The 15091-nt window shown below is 36.1% G+C and overlaps 1 protein-coding gene across 1 annotated transcript in view; it reads right to left on the minus strand.

Moving 5' to 3' along the window:
* Positions 1 to 15091, minus strand: part of edil3a (EGF-like repeats and discoidin I-like domains 3a) — a 176933-nt gene that overhangs the window by 25431 nt on the left and 136411 nt on the right. The gene's annotated exons all lie outside the window — the stretch shown is intronic.

A 15091-nucleotide genomic window follows, 5' to 3' on the forward strand; every position in this document is an offset into this window, starting at 1 on the left:
ATTGGCACCCTTGGTACATAATATTCATATGGGTGCTTGTTATTGTTTAATATCTATGAGAGCAGAGTAGTTATGTGATTTCCTTTTTCCCCACAGCCTTCTTTGCTCAGCTCTACCAAATGTGCCAAAATTATTGAAGGGCATTGCATTTATATTAAACAGCTTCCCAACAGTTCATGCATTTACTCTGTTTTATGATGTGTGATGAAATGTGTTGTGGGCATTGTTAATCATTCACAACACATTTAACTGATTCCACACAGAAATGTAAGATCTTAGTAAATCAGAGCTTCTGTGTTTCATTTCATTCTCTAATATCTATGTTTTCCACAAAGGGACCTTTTGATTATTCCCTGAATTGTTGTTTTTTTTTTTTATGTGAAAGTTTTAATAGCTTTCAGCACCAAATTTGACACCAAGACTGAAAGAACCAAATTGGAAAAATGACACTGCAAATATTAGCAGATCCTTTGGTTCATATGCATTGTAAATCCTGATCAGCAGTGATGAACGCTCTGAGTGAGGATGAATTGTTGATGTGTTGTATTTCATTTATTATATCTGACATTTAATCAGGAGTATCCCCTACCCTTCGTTTAACCAGTGTCTACTTTCAGACACAATTAACAATTCCTATCATACCCTGCTATGTAAATGATGTTTTCTCTGCTCAGGTGTTTCCTTACATGTGCTGCTGCCTTTTTTCCCCCCTAAACCTGCAGAAATTAAGGAAGGCCCCCTGATTAACACAAACACACGTTCCTCTTATCTATGTTGCTGGTGTTAATCAGGGCCATGCCGTCGAGAAGAAATCAATCCTGCAGGAATCTAATTAATGTCACAGCCCTGCACTCCTGCACTTGTCTAAAGACAGAAAGTAATTTGCAACAGTGCTGGAATCTCAGGCAGATCGGCATGGCTCTGTATCGAGCATCACTCGGAGTGATCCCTGTCTTTCACGTCTATGATAAAACTACACTAACTGGTGATCTGAACCAGTAAACAGGAAACTGAACTGTGAAAGTAAGCTTATAAATATCAGTATCATTGAAACTAATATTTTTTCATGTAGAGTTTAAAAAAATACAGTCTATTTGATTTAAGTACATCTCTCCAGTGTGGTGCCTTTTGTATATAATGTAAATGGACAAAATTGTATTGATTTTAACAATATTAATTGTAAACTTATTAACAATAAGTTCCTTCCTTCCAACCCTTCCCTCCCTCCTTCCTTCCTAACTATTGTTATTATTAATTTTTTTTTTTTACTTTCGTCTTTTTTTAATTGACATGTTGGTCTCTTTTCACTTTGGTTAATGGTTTCCTCCAACAATGGTGTTCAGCTAGAATTTATCTCTTGCTGCATCTTTACCTTAAAAAGCGTTGCAACAGCACTTATAGTCATTATATCTGTCCAGCAATCCATTCTCCATTGCACACACTATTCACATAGATCAGCTTCCAAAGTTTTAATTTTAATGCTAATAATACAGTCAGCGCCATCATATTTATCGCCTTGGAGATTTGTGACATCAGAGTGGCAGATACCTGCTAACTATACTGTATCTGGTACTAGAATAACAAAAGTGCAGCCCCAACCAACAAATCCTTTCAAGTTACCTAAATAAAACTCCATTTTGGTTACATCCTCGCTCAAACCTCAGGCTCTGATCTGAATACTTTCAATTACACTGAAAAAGACTGTTAGATTAAATCTACAAAAGGTTTTTGAGTTTGTCTTTGAAGAGAAATGGAGGCCTCAGTTGCCAGAGGTGTAATCTTAGATTAACCAATACACGATGTTGTGATACACTAATGACAGCTGTGTAATTTACAGCAATGGCTGTGATACATCAGTTCAGTGAGCAGAGCAGTGATTTGTGCCCACGGCTTTGCCTTGTGATCAACATTACCGCTGGCCAATTATGAAAAGCTTCTTCAGAAGCATGCAGTATGTGCAGCTGGCTTCACAGCAGTGTTACAGGGGAACATAATTATACTGTGTGTGCAACTATGGACAAGAACACATATTTATATATGTATATAAAAAACCTAGTGCTGTCATGAAGACAAATGAGCAATGATATCCTGGAAAGTTTGAAATACCTTGTTTACTATGTGAATAATTCTGATTCTCTGACATACACTTGCCTGTGACTCATCCATGACCCAAAAGGAAATCTCACAACAAATCATTAAAAGTGTAAAAGGAATCTGTTCTTAAACAGAAAAACAGGAAATTAAGTAAAATACATGTATGCCTATATCATGCCTACTGTGATATAGAAGAGAACTGTGATTTGTCAGGTTTCATATTTTTATAATTATAGGAAAAATGGAAAGAAAGAAAGAAAGAAAGAAAGAAATCTAGCACATTTCATGCATTTAAAATTCAGTCGTAAAGTAATAAAAACAAAGAAACTACAAGTACTTAAAAAGAGAATAGTAAGTAGGCAAAAGAAAATACAATAAACTTTGTGAGAAAAATAAATAAAAATTAATGAATTAGTTTTTTGTTTGTTTCTTAGTGATATATGAAGCCTGATGAATATTTGTCAAAAATGTGTTCCAGATCTTTGCTGCTGCTTCATTTACTTACTTGTTAATTTATACAGAGACCCATAATCAAACACCAGAAATGTCTTTCTCAGTTATATGGGAAGCAATGAAAGCATACTTAAGAGGAGAAATAATATCTTATAGTTCCCACATTAGAAAAATACAAACAGCCAGACTTGAGGAATTAACAAATGCTATACTAAAATAAGATGCTACCTTGGCTCTTACACCATCACCCCCCCCTAAATAAACAAAGATTATCACTTCAAAACTGAATATAATCTGAATATAATCTTTCAAGTACTAAACGTATTGAGGACACGTTATAGAACATATGAACATGGTGAGAAGATGAGTTTTAGCTCAACTGAGACAAAAGATAAAAGATAAAGATAAATTAGGGCAAAAGATTAAAAGATAAAAGATAAATTAGGTATCTTCCTTCTTTTTAGCTTTTGATAAAATTACTATACATTCGGTTGATAGTGAGACTGCAGCTAAAATTGAAAGCCCTTTTTCAGTTGAAGAAATAAATGCCTCAATAATGTCAATGCAAAATGCAAAGTCACCTGGCCCTGATGGGTTTCCAAGTGAATTTTTTAAAAAAAGTTTAAGAATGAATTGACTCCATTATTATTAAGCGTATTTAAGGAATCTTTTTCTTCTGGTACTCTGCCTCCAACAATGCGACAAGAAAATGTTAGCTCATAGGTTAGAGAATGTTCTGCCATCTATTATATCCAGTGACCAAACTGGATTTATTAAACATTGACATTTTTTTTTTAACATACGTCTTAAATATTCTTTGTGATCCCAACCCATCTAGTGTTTCTGAGGTCCTATTATCACTTGATTCTAAGAAAGCATTTGACGGGGTGGAATGGGACTTTCTTTTTTTTTATGCTTTAGAAAAATTTGGGTTTGGTTTCAAATTTAGACATTGGATTAAAGTTCTTTACACTTCACCAATAGCAGCAGTACGTACAAATAATAACTTATCCCCCCTTTTTTTTCTTTACATCATGGTACGAGACAGGGTTGTCCCTTGTCTCCTCTTTTGTCTGCTTTGGTAATCGAACCACTAGCTGTGGCTCTACGTGAGAGGAGTACCATTAAGGGAATACATAGAGTAGATACTGAACATAAAGTATTTCTCTACACAGACAATATGCTTGTATACCTATCTCAACCACTTACAAGCTTACCAGCTCTGATAAATGACTTTGGCAAAATCTCTGGATACAAAATTAATATGCAGAAAAGTGAACTCATGCCCATAATTTTTTTGTCTCATTCAATATTTTCTAACTCTTTTCCATTTAAAATAAGTACCGAAAAATTTAAATACTTAGGTACCTGGGTCACTCGTGAATATCATAATCTTTATAAAGCTAACTTCTGCCCGCTTATTAACAATTTAAAACAGGATCTTGACCAATGAAACTTGCTTTTATTATCTTTAGGAGGTAGAATTAACACTGTTAAAATGAATATACTGCCTAGATTTTTGTTCCAAAGTCTCCCTATTTGTTTAATAAAATATTGTTTAGAAAAATTTTTGAATGATCATAGACACCCTTATATCTTTTATATTTTATTTGGAATAGGAAAACACCTCAGATGCGCAACAATATACTGCAGAGACATCGTTCTTGTGGTGGCCTGTCCCTCCCGAATTTTCAACATTAGTACTGGGCTTTTAATATTAAATTTATGTTGTACTCGGTTAACCCTTCTGACAGCCCAGCATGGCTGCTGTTAAAAAAAGCTCATTGAAAATCTGCATTGTCTGCTTTACTTTATACTAAGATTCCTCTTCCTCACCCAGTGTCGAAATATTCTCTGAATCCAATTGTTAGAACATCTTGTAAAATATGGAATCAGCTTAGACGAAATTTCTCGCTTACTGGCCTCTCAATGCAAGCTCCTATCATGAGAAATCTTATGTTTCTTCCTTCGATTACAGATGTTGCTTTTAATTTAATGTTGCTACAGTGAAAGATCTATATAGTGATCTTTAGCTTTATGTCATTTCATCAAATAAGAGCAAAATATACCATTCCATTTCTTTAGATATTTACAGATTCGTAGCTTTATGATAACTAACACTGTGGATTTTCCAGTTTTACCTTCAGAGTCACTACATGATACCATTCTAATAATCAACCCACTCTCTAAAAATATCATAGGTTTGATATAGTCTCTGATTTCTTCACAAAATTTAACATCCCTAACAAAATCAAAGCAACAATGGGATAGTGAACTCAATTTGATTTTTTCATGGCAAGATATTATTAAGATTCATTCAACTTCAATTTGTCTACGATATACAATTATTCAGTTTAAAGTGGTTCACACTACATTGGACAAAAGCAAAATTAGCAAAATTTTTACCAAATATAAACTCTTCATGCAATAGGTGTAATATTGAGATCGCTAATCACACACACATGTTCTGGTCATGTTCTAAGCTTGTAAATTTCTGGCAATTGATATATAATTTTCTTTCAGAAGTTCTGTATCTACCTGTTAATCCTTCTCCTATTCTTGCAAAATTTGGTCTAACTACAGAACTACGTTTAGATAATAATACAAAAAATATGATTTCTTTTTCAAATTTAATAAGGGATCTTATGTATCGCCTTACATTAGAGAACATTCGTTATTCCACTAAAGGCTGCAGTCAAACTTTTTTCTCTATTTGGCATATATATATATATATATATATATATATATATATATATGAATGTATACAAATAATAATATGGTATAGAATGGAGTGTGCATAACATAATGTATAACAATGGTGCAGTGGTGGTGGGGAGCTCTGCTGGAGCAAGATAATTTCATCCTGTCATTCTTTTACATATTTTACATTATGTAAAATATTAATAAAAAGACTTTGAACAAAAAATGTATACAGAGACTATAAGTAGACTAGCACTTAATCACATGCATTTAAGACATGATTTGTGACAGTTTTTCAACTACTTAAAGATATATGGAGGTGCTGTATCATTAAGAGACAAAGACGTTGTCATAAAGAGACAAAGAAGTTGTCATTAAGGGTCAAAGAGGGTGTAGGAAACATGCAGCTGGTTAGATGATGCTAAAACCGGTCTAATATCTTGTGTCATCTAAAATATATTCATATATATTATATACTTTATGTATTATATATACTTTAATCAGACCTGGACTCATGATCCATAAGCCCATTGCTGATTTCAGCCAATTTCCTTATTCTACTTTCTAATAAAAATAAATAAGTAAACAAACAAATAAATAAATAATATACACTGCATTGGTACTGGCAACTGTTTACACTGATGATTAATTAGTATTCAGCCACCAGTCATACTGTGACTCTGAAATCATTTTTCCTTATTAACACGTACGCATGGAGCTAGATAAAAAAACAAGATGCTGAGTTCTATCATTAAGGAAGATCGTTCTATCATGTAATGTCACACATTGTCATGTCTTAAGATCGGGGTAATGAAAGGTAATAGATTACAAATACTCCTGTTACTGTATTTGAATACTTTTTTCACTCAAGAACTGTATTATATTAAGTACTTTTAAATGTCTGTGCATTTATTCCTACCTTGAGTATGTTTTAGGTGCTGTAACAGTACATCATCCTCACTCTACTGACAGTCACTGGACTGTTTATTCCTATCCATCATATCAAATCACAGAAAGTGGCGCTGACTGCTAATAATCTTGGGGGTCATGGGGGGTGATGCGGAGGATGCATCAAATTACAGTAACAGAATATCCATGGCCACAGCTACAAAAGCTTTTTAAAGTCAAGCTGAAGAAGGACAATGCTGTGCTCAGGTGGAGTCAGGCTGGCTTTTCCTTGCTAGACATGTTAAAACATTCAGAAAGTCTGCATATTTTTGAAGAAAAATATAAGCTAGATGTTATAAGGGGTTAAAACACTCGATATACAACTACTCTTTCACTCTTAAGAAGCTTTTAGGACTGGCATGTTTACTCTACACACATTTTTTGAGATATAAAATATATATATATATTAGCTGTGTATGATTTTTCAGTAATCTGTCAATCCCTGCTATAGATATTTTTATACAACCTCACAAACACATACATACTGCTCCAGAGTGTCACAGCTGAAGTCTCAAGCTACCTATCATCAGGAGATCAAGGACTACAAGATAGCGTAATTGACCATGCTGTCTGGGTGGAAAGGATGATTTTAGTCTCTTCTATGTCACTCTGAATGACACTCATCAATCGTGAGTGTCTGTGAGCTCATGTAAAAGAAACGCAGCAGTTTGTATCTCTTCCAAATGTCAGCTGGCCTGTGGTGTTGCAGGAGCAGCTGGTCAAAAAGATGCCATGGCAGAGCTGCATATGACTCAGAAGAAGCATGTGGTAGCCCTCACACTCTCTAGGTGGTGGCTGTCATGCGAGAGAAAAACCTGATCATAAACCTAAAATAATGGTATAAATATCGTAGTGCAGAATGAACAACTGGCTAATATTTCAGTGCCAGAAGACTTCAAAATAGCATAGAAATTCAAAGTAAGGTTGATCCGTTAATAAAAATCATTACCATACTGTCACGTGTAGCAGAGGTGCTCCCATTTTTTGCAGGCAGGGAGTGCTTTAACTGTAAAATAAATCCTGCAGACTGCATAAGCACACTTTTAAGAAGATAATCCAACTCTAAAATTATTGGGTTCATTATTTAAAGGAGTACAATAAAACTTGGCTATAAAGCAGTTTATTTCTGGACTTTCTACTCGATAGAACACATTAAGTCCTGTCCAAGTCTACATTTTTTATAGGCCTGCTTGTTGTTAAGTTATTGAGGTGTGGATTTTACCCAATCATTTCAAGTGACTGGACGAATAGGCTAAAAACTGTAAGTACTCAATAATAAATGTAATAACTTGGACAAAAAATAATAAATAAACACTGAAACCCTCAAAATGTATCACAGACCCATCAGGGTCCCCAAATCCACATTGGGTGAAGATATGAACATTTAGAGATTGATATTATATATCCCATTGAATCCTCTAGGACCAGTCACCATTTCCTTACCCCAGAGACTCCAACCTCTTCCTTCAACTCACTCTTCTTTTGAACCATGAACCATTAATCTAACTAATATAAATTGTGCAATATGTAATCAAAACTAAAACCTCTAGCTCTGTTTTAAACCTTGAGTAGAAAAAAAAAACATGTTTATTTACATTACTCAAGAAATGAAGCATAAAAAAGCCTTCTGCTCAAGGTGGTCGTGAGAAATATGAGCTGAATCAGTGCTGAACCAATCGAAAAGCTGTGCAGTGTGTGTGCATAAAAATGAAAAAATAAATAAATAAATAAAACAACCGTATTTCCAATTTAATGGAGTAAAGCTACAAAGCAAGAGAGGAGAATTTCTATAGACTTAGCAGTGCTTAACCAAGATTAGCCTGGTGATTCTGGCAGCATTGTCATTATGTGGTTTGAGTATTATTGCACATATTTGACTAATCAGCTCTCACCATCTGGAAGTGCGGATCACTTAGCTTAGGCTTCTGAGAAATACCCCATCACATCTAGAAGTATCTAACAGAGACGGTGTCACCTTTGATCTTGTTCCCTTTTGGCTAGTTGCAAAAAGGCTTTAGAAACCAATAAAAGCCATTTCTGTCTCTGTTTTTCTCAGAAGACCGTGGTAATGGGGTTAGTAATAGAAACGCCACTCTAAATAAGATAAATATACCTTAATGGGGTAGCTTTTATGCCAAAAAAAGTCTGTTTGTCACACAAAGGCGAGAACATAGGAGTTAAACATAAGAAAACTTGGCAGAAGTAATGTTTCAATATTCATGGCTGACAGAGTAGAGTCAATAAAGTAAGCTGTGAAAAAACTTTACAGTCAAACATAAAAAGGAAACAGAGTATACCACTTAGAGTCATAAAAAAGGGAATAGGCATGTCCATATTCTGAACATCTGTAAAAAAAAAAAAAAAAAAGCCCTTCAGTTTTGTTGCTTTCAGATAATCAGTGTTTAATATTCTCACCAGTAATGGAGGAATTAACAAAGTTTAAAAAGATGCAAAAGATGCCTGGTCAGAAGCATTTGTTAGCCCTCACACTCCGGATGATAAGTTTTGTCTGAGAGAGTAGAACTAGATGCGGATACCAGACTATGACATTCATATGTTATTGTTGAACATCCAATTACAGATTTAGTGCCCCTTTAGCTCATTTAGCCACAAGAGCATTAGTGCATTAGGTCAGGCACTGCTGTTGGGTGAGGAGGCCTGGGTGCAGTCAGAGATCCTATTCATTTAAAGATGCTCAGTGGGGTTGAGGTCAGGGCTCTGTGCATGACACCAGAGCTCTTCTTTACCAATCTTGGCATACTATAGACATTAGTTACTGCAGAAATTGTAATGCAAATGCATACAGTTGTGAGCTTCCAACTATGTGGCAACAGTTAGTTAGGGGAAGAACTACATATGAGTGCAATGCTCAGGTGACCACAAACTTTTGGCCATAATGTGTGTGTTCACATTGCTCACAAAAGAGTTTTTGTATTTAAATGAACCACAAAGGACAAATACTTTTGGTCTACAGTATATCCCATCTCTACAGTTTCAGTTTAATGAATTGCTTAACAGTCATCGATTCAGATGAAGTGGTACTCTTCTCGCGGGAATAATTTTTATGAAACAAATATCTGTTACAGTTCCTTTTTATGGGCTTTTACTTTAATCCTATAACACTATTATGTAATGCTATTTCCAGATGACTTGTTCTTTCATTTAAGTACATTATGTAATTAAAATATGTTTTCCAGTTCAAATGATCCCATCCTTGCCATTAACAGAAGAAATAAGAAGTGAAGCCACCAAGGGCTTTCTTTACACAATGTGGACAAAGATGAAAACAAGCAAACAAAGGAAAGCTTTTTTAAGGGATAACAACCTGCAAAGACAGCATGAGACAAACCCAAGCAAGCGACATAAATCACCACCTCACACTCGCTTAGAGGAGAAACAGAGCCATTTGGTCATTTTGGAGCTATGAGTAATTTGTTATGGCTTATTATGTTAAATTCGTCTTATATTGAAATCTGATTGGTCACAAAGTGTTGATTCATTTTCTATAACAGCAGCTCTGATCATTTTGGCAGCTATATCAAATCTTCAAATCAGTGAACAGCTAGTGCCAGGTCACATCATACCACCTGATACTTGATTATTCATGATTTTCATAACAGCACAACACATTGTGGAGCATAATCTTTGATAGAAAGCAGTGGGACAGAATAATGACCACCTGGTGACAAAAGAGATCTTATAATGAATAGCTTAAGAAGGTGAAAGGGTCTAAAGGGAACAACAGGAGGAAAGCCTCCCATTCTTGAATGTAATTATTTTTGGCTGTGATGTGATGGCTGAGAGTGATGTTGAGAAACACAGCATTCTAATGAAAGGCTTAGGTAACACTGATTATATATCTCTCACATTGATGTTACCGGATACTGATCTACACCTGTAACATTAATAATTCACTGCAACCCTTTGTTCAATCAGATGTAAACCCCTTTCATGTGTTACAGAATGCTAACAGAAACAGAAAGCTACTATAGAAAGATCCTAACATAATAATAATAATAATAATAATAATAATAATAATAATAATAAATAACATTAATAAATCCCATACAGCTACAGTTGTTTGAAACTAGTGGCATTTTAAGCATCACACTGAAAGGAAAGATCACGTGTACACACACACACACACACACACTCCAGCAGTGTGCTGATGTGCGCATCCGTGACAGGTTGGAGCTCACTGAGGCAAAATATCCATAAGCCAATCGATAGCAATGAAGCTTTTGGAACCTAATATGACCCTCGAGCTATACTCCTGGGGCGATGCTGAGCCAGTTGTGCCTCAATGAAGCAGATCTTGGGCACTGGTGCAGCTCACAGGCTCCTGTTAAAGAGCTCAAAAATACACTCCAGGTGAGAGTCTTTGCTCTTTGAGTCACCCTGAGGCCATATAAAATACAATTAGTAAAGAGGGCACTTGTACAGTCTGAGGGCAACAACACAGGGCTCAAGCCACCTTTGGGGGTCAATCTCTGTTTTATCTATGGAACAAAACACACTTCCAAGAAGAAACAGCTTCACAGCATTATTACAGTAGTTCAGGATTTTAAAGCAGTTTGTCTGAAGTGAATATGTGTAAACATTTACTACAGAAACAATAAAATATTAGAACAAAAACCCTGATGATATAGAAAGTTAATAATAACCATCTCATGACCATCCCGAACGTAGTATGAGTAATGAATACACAATGGCGAGCCATGCTACTCAGAACTTGTCTCTCTGTGCATGAAATTACTTAACTTCTGAAACTTTTCACATGTGAAACAATACTTAACATTTGATTTGGTCATGATATTTCTGATAATGGAATTTGCATCTATCAGAGTCTTTGTGTAGTCTAACTTCCCTGGCTACCTGCTGCTGTGAATGTTGGACAGCCATGAGTAATGAAAGAGGACTGGGAACCAGTGGCATCCTGCAGCTTATTAGGTGAATTTACTGTCCAGATGCAGGCTGTGGGATAGAGCAAAATGGGAGAAACGCTTGCCTTTGCACTTTCCCCAATGGGCCCCATTCCAGGACTCCTTCTAGCATGGTGTAAAGCAGCTTAAAGTCTTGGTTCTTGCTTCCAGGTGGGTCCACAGATCATCTAACTGGCTTTGGCTTGAATCCACACGCTAAACAGTAGTGCCTATTCTTGCAGTCTTGCTAGAAGAAGAAACTAAATCGCAATGTCCACTTCTATATATTATAGATGCAACCATCACAACCAAATTGACACATAAAAGAAAAGCTAAACTTGATAAAATATTGGACAGTAGAAAAAAAAGTTGAGAAGGATGATACATAATGATAGATAAATATAAAAATGATAGAACAGAATGCTAGGCTAGCAGGAACAAAAAAAAAAACACACTTACATGCAGCGTTGCTATATTATATCCATTGTGCAAGGGCGACAGTCACAGAAAGCCTTTGGGAAAAACTAAAGACACACTGCACAGACCCAGAAGCAAGCCCACTGCTATAAATCAGCTCCTGCTGTGCTGAGCTAGGCTTGATTAGTTTTATCTGAATGGCAAATAAGCCAGCTTTGCTAACAGCAAACTCCTTCTCAAAATGTGACTTATTATCCTTGTGGATAATAAAAAATACTTCAGTGCTGAAAAGTTGAACTAAATATTAAAATAATACTTCAATAAAGAGTTTAATAAAGGATAGGTGGCCATGGAAATTCCCAGGTTCCAACCAAAAACAGGAGTTACACAGAAGAAAAACACAACATCAAATTGTCAAGTATGAAAATCCCTTACCTATACTGGTTTTATTACAAAATATTACCATATAATAAGGTAGTAATAAACAGAGTGATCAGGGGTTAAAATCAATGCTTTGGTTTCTAGATTTCTTTTTTTTTTCCTGAATGGTTAGGTACAGTTTAGGTAAAGTAAATATAACAAGAAAGATTTCTGAACAAACAACAAGCATCACACTTGCAGTATCAAATCAGAATAATGTAAAAATATACCTTTTAATGTGGCCCTATCTTATTCACCCTGCTTCTGTGACATGGAGCAGGGTTCAGTCTTTAAACACTAAATCAGTATACATCAAAAATAAGACTGCACTCTTGACATTTGCAAGTGGCAACACTGCTTCCACAGTGACACATAACTCACATGGTGCTAACTTACACCTGGTTTACGGAGGCTGAGAAAATCACATGCAATACTGGCTTCTGCTAATTGCCTGAACTTTAGTACTCTAAACAGAATATGCTGAACATCACCTATTCCAAATCTCCACCGACTTTCCATCTTATTCCGCAGGGGAACATAGATTTTATTTAAAAATCATTATCCTATAATTGGCACTTGAGAGTCAACACCAACATTCAGTAGCTTACTCTGAACAGTTTTTGACTAACCTTTGTTCAACTTTGCTTGATATAGCAGGTAAAGGTCTAATATTCCTCATACCGTGTAGACCAGTGAATGTGGACATCAGACCCTCACATCTACATGTGAAGCTTCACCAAACTGTTGGCATAAAGTTGGAAGCACACAATTGTATAGGATGTCACTGTATGCTGTAGCTTTATTTTCCCTCCACTTACACTAAGAGGCCCAAACATGTTCCAGCATGACAATGCCCCTGTGCACAAAGCAAGGGCCATGAAGACATGGTTTGCCCAGATTGGACTGCAAGAAGAGGAAATGGTCTGCAAAGAACCCTGATCTTACCCCAATATCATGTCTGACATGACTTGAAACAACACCTGCACCCCACACCTCCTCACCCAACATCAGGGTCTGATCTTACTTATGCTCTTGTGACTGAATTCTTGTGAACAATTCCTCACAGACACAATCCAAATTCTACTGGAAAGTCTTTCTAGGAGAGTGGAGGTTATTATAACAGCAAAGAGGGAGCAAACCTAGAACTCTGTGGAGATAAATGAGTCAGTGCATCACACTGCTTCGCGACTGCGCAATATCTAGAAAGGCCATGGAAAATCGGAGTCACATACACTAACATCACACACTCGGTTTCCCACAGCGCATCGCGGCCTACAAGCATGCCCACGTCGGACACACCTTCCTAGAAACCACTGGCACTCCCACGCTCCCAGACACTGTTCTTTTAATCATGTTCACGTTCACGTGTTTTTAATTATTAAGCAGGGTTTGGCACTGTTTAAAAGCATGGTTTGTTTCCCTGTTATTTTGCAAAGTAATTGCTCTGTTCAGTTGATCCATGACTTTACAGAGCCTGCCTTTGTCCTAGATATTCCTGTTTATTGAATCTTCCTTATTGTTTACCTGACTTAGCCTGTTTACTACTGCTTGCTAATCGACCAACCTGTGCCTGAATCCGACCTTTCATTTGCATGCTGTTTTTTGCATTGTTTGTTATGAACTGTTCCTATTAAACTGACACGCACACAGTCATCTGCATCTCAGAGTAGGTTTGTCCCGTCAAATAGCAATGATCATTTAAAATTGATTTAAAACGGTCATTAAAACGATGTAATTAATATTCAAAACAGAATTTAAAAATGAGTGGCGTAACAAAGGTGGATTGTATGAGCATCAGTTGATCAGCTGCCCCACAATTGCCACATTGGACAATATGCCACAGAGAGCAGTGTACATTGTGTGTTGCTGCCTGGTGTTTAAATTACACCTTTAGTCTATTATGGCAGTGTGAAACATAATATGTAATGTGGAGAATGTGGGTGCAAATGGTTTACTGCAGCTGGTCCATGGAGTGTGAGCCAAAGTACTTCTTTGTACAGAGGAAAAGTACAGTGTGCTCCACATGCTTGAGTTATCTCTGAGAAGCGTGCATTCTCTGGTGTATTATTTATTTTTTTTCTTTAGCCTCTGCAGCAGTGCAGATATCTTGATTAATTGGAATACTTAATTTGTCATTAAGCTTGATTAATTCAATTAATCTATCAAGCCTGTAGTCATTCTTGTAATGTCACTGATAATCGATTATTCACTATGGTAACTGGAGTAGAAATGACATTTAGAGTATCTACATCTCTGCTTCACACTCAGAATTTCCATAAGCTGTGCTGCTACACCATTCTGCTACTTATCGTGTTATCATTTATTAAGAATATAGACATGACGATGGACCTAAATAGGGGATGTAGAGTTAAGCTTTGCATTAGTCAGTTCTCTTAAAGTTTTTGAGTTAGAGGCCTTGTTGAAGACTAATCAATAAGTTTCAATTGCGTCAAAAGAGAAAATAGTTCAATAACTTCTTTTTTCTGCAAACAAAATCTAGGAGGTAACGATATAAATGCCAGATTAGATTGTATTCGAAATGATAGCTGACTCTGATCTTTGAATTTGCAAAAGAGAAGAACGTCCATGTCGCTGTTAGCATGTGTGGCTATTTTCGTAGGTTGTGTCTGTATTTCACTAAGGCGGAAGTGAAATTTAAGCAAGGAATAGACGCAATAAAATATAATATGCAACATGGCAAAGTTTCTTTTTTTCTTCTTATGGTTATGCAGATCTAATTATATTGTGATTACTCCAGACTTCTGTGTGAGCTTAAATAGTAATGTGTGTGTTTTCAGTTCTAGAAGACTCTCTTGGGAGAATCAGAGCAATTGCAATTTGTTGAGGTTTGTGACTAATAGCACTTGTTAGCAGTCTGGTTAAAAGTGATCAGTTATTTTAATGAACACTGACTGAGGATCCTATCAAAGCCTCTCTGCTGTTGTAGATAAAGGATTTACCAGCCATTTGATGGAAAGAAGTAAACAGAAAACGCCTTACCTGTCCAGTTTAGGACGCTCTTAAACACGCTGAGAGGTGTCTAATCAGAGCAGCATAGAAGCCATAAAAGTATTCCCAGAGCACAGTGTTAAGAGCTTTTTGCTGTTGTGTATTACACTTGTCCTTCAATTATATGC

This window comes from Hemibagrus wyckioides, linkage group LG22, assembly GCF_019097595.1.
Source record: "Hemibagrus wyckioides isolate EC202008001 linkage group LG22, SWU_Hwy_1.0, whole genome shotgun sequence".
Taxonomy (NCBI): Eukaryota; Metazoa; Chordata; class Actinopteri; order Siluriformes; family Bagridae; genus Hemibagrus; species Hemibagrus wyckioides.